At 52.7% G+C, this 5,373-nt stretch overlaps 1 long non-coding RNA gene across 1 annotated transcript; it reads right to left on the minus strand.

Annotated features, from left to right (window-relative positions):
- Window positions 1–415: 415 nt before the first annotated feature.
- LOC102381394 lies at window positions 416–3,210 on the minus strand. The gene is made up of 3 exons (XR_323874.3): window positions 2,989–3,210; window positions 1,162–1,359; window positions 416–1,046 (listed from the first exon to the last, which is right to left on the minus strand). It is a non-coding gene; the product is annotated as an uncharacterized LOC102381394 (long non-coding RNA).
- Window positions 3,211–5,373: the final 2,163 nt, after the last annotated feature.

A 5,373-nucleotide genomic window follows, 5' to 3' on the forward strand; every position in this document is an offset into this window, starting at 1 on the left:
AGCTTCTGTGGACGTTTTTGTGCCTCCTACTCTCATTAGTTCACTAGAGGGCACCATCCCCCCCTTTCTCCAGCCACGGGAGAGCATCAGCATCCTGGAGGGCCCTGCCGCTGCATCTCGGTGCTGGCTGTTACTGCCACGATGTGTCGGGGGGACCGTGGAGATGGCCAAGCCCCGATGAAAATGTTCCCCTTTGCTGTTACCTGCAAAAAGCATGGGGAGCTTCCAACATGTGGGCAGGACAGGAACCCTGCCCCGGATGGCACGCATGCACACATGGGAAGTTTGGAGATACCCGGCAATTAGTTATAAGCTCTCTTCTGGAGGGGACAGCTGGTAAAATCCTGCATGTTAACGATTCCCAGCTCTGAGGAGGAGCAGCCCAGCTGTAGTTACCAGGCTGGCTTCAAGCCCTGGCCTAAAGGGGCGACAGTCTTAATGCAATCTTCCATGCAGCCTCTGCCTTCATGCTCGCCCCAGGGCACCGTTTGGCCCAGCAGGTCTCAGATTGTCCACTTCCACCCTGATCAAAGCTCGGGGTCTGCAGATGGGAAGAGTTAAGCCAGTGCAAAGCAGTGTTGTGTCTTGCGATTCACATGCTCTGCCTTGCTGGGCTGGTATTTCAGTGCCTTGCCTTCAGCCTCCTCTTCTCCGCACCCCTCCCACTCTGCCCACAACAGCAGCACCTGGAAATCACCTGTACTATTCTCCTGCCATGACCTGACTTGTGCACCCCCACATGCCCGGTACCGGTTTTGGGTGCTTTGAGGGGTCGGTGTATCTGCTTCAAACCCTGTGGGCTTCTCCATCACGCTGCTGCTCCTCGTCTGCCTGTTGGTTCCCTGAGTTTGTCTGGCACTCCTGAGCACGTACAATCCTGACTCACATAGAAAATGCCCTCAACCCTTCCCTGAGGCTAGGGGAAGGGGCTGGACTCACAGCACGGTGCAGAAGTGCATCGTGTGGTTAGTTTTGCTCTCTCCAAATTCCCAGGCTATGAATCTTCTCCTTGTAATACCCTCTATCTTGAAGAGGACTCAGAAGACCTAATTATAAAAAGAGATAATTACATTAATAGGTTAATTAACAGAATGATGATTTTAGCTTTAAAAAAAAAAAAAAAAAAGGCCTTAGCACAACATTGGAAATAACTTTTTTAACCATCAGCCATTTGGAGACAGGTGGAGGGAGGACGTGGTGCATTGCAATCGCAGGCTGGGATGTTCCAGAGGGGTCGATGTGGAGGCCTCGGTCCAAAGGCCGCGATGGAAGGGACCCAGCTCCTCCGAGATGGATGGTTTCATTTGCAGAAGTGCATAATTTAGTACGTTATTTCACCGTTCTGGTGATGAAATATTCCTGAGATGAAGAGAAATGAGAAAGCAAAGAGATACTGTGGATTCAAGGTCAGGACTTCTCCCTTTGGGTGCACCGAATACATGCTCCAAAGCAACCCTGGGTGGAGGCCAGCTTTATGCTGACATGTACATGGTGACATTTTCCCCAGTCCCTAAGGGCATTAGGAGCCTAAGCCCATTCCCAAGGGGAAAGGGACGGGGCAGAATTTTAAAGGGGTTTTAACAAATCTATTAAATGAGCTTCAGAAGTGGAAGCTTCTTGTGTGAGGCTGTCTTCTCCACACGGCTCTTTGCTATCGGAGGCTGCAAGAACTGCTCATGCCCTGGGCCACGCTAAGGGAAACACTCCGGGGGACTGTAGCAAAGCCACTTATGAGCTTCCCAAGTGTCACTGAGCCATGCACCCCTGCCATTTTGCACCTCTCGGCAACAGGGAGTAGGCACCTTGGCTTTTCTTCCGAAACCCCAAACTCCTGCCATGCACTCAAAGAGAATCTCCACGAGCCCGTAGCTTTATGGAGCCTATGACACACGCAGCCCAGCCTTTCTAACTGCGCCCAGTTGAGGGCAGTGGACTGGAAAGCGGTCACTTGGGGCGCTTGCACACACGACTCCTAGTCACCGTGCTCTCCTTGGCGTCTACGGGGTCGTTCTCACCGGGGAGTCACGAAAAGAAATCTCTGGCTGGCTGCTGTGCATCCATGCTGGTTGAACTGGCTTGCAAAGCCGTAGAGAAGGGCAGGTGTGGGTGTGCACGCCTGTTGTGAGCCTGCTCTTCCGGTCTCAGTGTGGATGAAGCAGCCTCCCTCAACAGGTGCGGAGTTCCCACGGAGGTATAACAAGCGCTAGCACAAGGCACCTTAAACCAGCGACCTTTTCTGCCTTGGCAAGACTTGACAGGCCTACCACCCCACCGCACAGCTCTAGGGCCTGATCTAGCCTGGTGCTCAGTGCTAGATGCGCCTATAATTACAGGGAAGTGCAGATCCTGCTATAATTAAGCGGGAGGGGGGGTCCTCCCTGTTTCAAGCTGTTTGTTCTACGTCCCATAAAATCTCCATGCTTGCTTGGATTGCCCTGAACAGAAATAATAATAAAATACACATCTCGTAGTAAAACAGCATTGAATTTTCCATTAGAAACCAGTAAACATTTTTAGTTCTCTCTGCGGCAAAATGGTATTTTAAGTACGAGCCAGTTCGAGTCTGTATTTTTTTTTTTTTTTTAAGAGATCCAACTTGTAAATTGCTTCTTTTTAACTTGTTTTGCAAAGCTCTAGGGGGAGAGCATAAACCTTTGAATTGTTTTCCCCATGCTGTCGATGTGGATATAATGTATTTATATTTTTACATTAGGAGCCGGTGCAGTGCAATTAGCATCGCCTGTTTTGAGTGTTGATTGTTAATTGCCTGGCATTTGGTGATCATCACAATCATTATTGTTTATTTACAGCACATTTCCCCCTCCCTTTGATTAAAAACTCAGCGGTAAAAATGCAGCCTTTTTTGCAAATCCCCTTGCATGATGTAAGTGATTTAAAACAATAATTAGAGTTCCATAAATCAAGAAAAGGAATCAGATGTGAAAACATATTTAGTTAATCTACTGTAGGCTGTAAAACATTTTTTACCTTCCAATAGGAGTTGTGTTCGGTTCCTGTTTGATCTCCACTTGAATTTCTGTTTGGGAAAACAAAAAAAGCAAGACAGAGACCGACTCGTCCGTTTGCTCTCTTTTGTCGCAGTGGGGGTCTTGTTGGCGCGGAGCTTGGGAGACTTTTGCAAAATAGGCATGGTGCTTTTTGCTGCAACCTCCCACCTCCTTGGTATTTAGCACAGGTCATTCGATAACACCCACCCACTTGTGAAGGCAGACACGGCCTTTTCAGGTGATGCACGGGTACCTGTTGTAATCGCACACCTTGGTTGCATCAGGGGGGAACGGAAGCAGGGTTTTCGGTGCTCAAAGCACAGACTGCTGCCATTGGGGTGTAAAGCATCTTCCTCCTCTGGTTGCTTTGATTTCAGTGCTGTTCTGCGGATGGCACCTGCTAACCATTTGGCCTGCACTCCATCGGCAAGCAGAAGGCTCTCGTATTCACTGGGGCCCAGGCATCAACAGACAGAGGATGCTATGCACCAAGTCATTGCACCGAACAGCGTTCTCCGTTGAGCAAGGCAATAGGGGTGCTTAGGCCCCGCAGAAGACACTGTATTCAGCCTCTTTGCAAGAAGGACCTCAAACCCGCTGGGCTCCATGCTGGCTGCAACCTTCATTCAGCACGGTGTGCTGCCAGAAAAATACAGATGGAAACTGGGCCAGGTGTTCTCTGTGCACCCTCCCACAGGCCTTCAGGGAGAGCTCATACTGCCTTCAATGGAGACTCTCCCGCACGGATCAAGAGCAGGGCGTAGGCCCAGCGCTCTCACCGGCAGATCACTTCTAGTTTCAAAGAAGCAGCTTGGTTTAATAGTAATTAAATATAATGCAGTGTCTCAGGCATCCGGCAGGCTTGTGTTATTGCTATAATGACAGCGCGGCAGGCTGTAATGCATGGCACAGTTATAGGGGGTTTGGGGTGTTTTGCATTTGCTCTGTGTAGTTCAGGGGCGGGCAATTATTTCGGGCAGAGGGCCGCTTACTGAGTTTTGGCACGCCATCGAGGGCCGCGTGACAGGCAGCCAGGGGCAGATAAATATGAATTTTCTAAATTTTTTAGGGGCTCCATTGGCAGGATAGATGGGCCTGGCAGGCCGCATTTGGCCCACGGGCCACATTTTGCCCACCCCTAGTGTCGTTGCATGGGAAGATTTGCTGGGGGAATTGGGGGATTCCTCCTGCATGCCCTCGCAGCCCCGTGCTCCTAGAACGAACATCTATTTACGCATTATTAGGTGAGCTCGTTGACAACCATTCCCACGGGAGGGCGGGAGGGGCAAGTCCTGTCTACGGCAGGGCTCTGCCCACAACCTGGGCAGAGCTTTAACATCCCTGTGGAAATTTTCCATGCAAGGTTTCTGCCCCCAGGCTGAAGGTTTCGGGGGATACGCCTGGTTCAGGCTGGAGCTCCTCACTAGTGTCAGTGCCTCGTTGCCCAATGAAAGCTTTTAAGCGGGGGCTGGAAATGGCACCCGCCCTGGTTCCCTCTGCCAGTGCCCCTGGACTGGAGCATGGTGCGAGCCTCTGCGCACAGGCAGGTGCAGCTCTGCGGACGTCCCCTCTCCCCCAGCCCGGGCTCTGTCTGCAGGGAGCAGGCCCAGACAAGGGGTGGGGGGGGTGTCTGGCACCAGGCAGGGAACAGCCCCAGAGAGGGGCTGGGGCTGACACCGTGCAGGACACACACTGCTGCCCTGCCCATGCTGGGCTAACACGTGTTCAAACCCCGCCCACACTCGGCTAAGACGTGCTTGAACCCTGCCCTGTGTTGGGCTAAGATGTGTTCAAACCCTGCCAGTGCTGGGCCAACATGTGTTTGAACCCTGCCTGTGCTGGGTGTTCAAACCCTGCCTGCACCGAGCTAACGCATGTTCAAAACCCACCTGCACTGGGCCCACACGTGTTCAAACCCTGCCCACGCTGGGCTAACACCTGTTCGAACCCCTCCTATGCTGGGCCAACACATGTTCGACCCCTGCTCTGTGCTGGGCTAACACTTAGATTTCATAGACATTTGGGCTGAGAAGGGACCGCATGAGATCACTGGGCCCAGTCCCCTGCCAGAGGCAGGAAGTCAATGATGCCAGCAAGATGTGCATCCAAACTTGTTTGGACCCTGCCCTGTGCTGGGCCAACATGTGTTTGCACCCTGCCCCCTGCCAGCGTGTTCAAACCCTGCCCTGCGCTGGGCTAACACGTGTCCGAACCCTGCCCCGCGCTGGGCTAAGGCGTGTGTGAACCTTGCCCGTGCCGTGCCGACACGTGTGGGCTGCCCGCCTGCCCCGGGTGTGCAAAGCCCGCCCCCAGCGCGCGGGGCCAACACGTGCTGGGGCCGGGCGTCCACACGTGGCCGGGCCGG

The sequence above is a fragment of the Alligator sinensis genome, unplaced genomic scaffold (assembly GCF_000455745.1).
Source record: "Alligator sinensis unplaced genomic scaffold, ASM45574v1 scaffold1283_1, whole genome shotgun sequence".
Taxonomy (NCBI): Eukaryota; Metazoa; Chordata; order Crocodylia; family Alligatoridae; genus Alligator; species Alligator sinensis.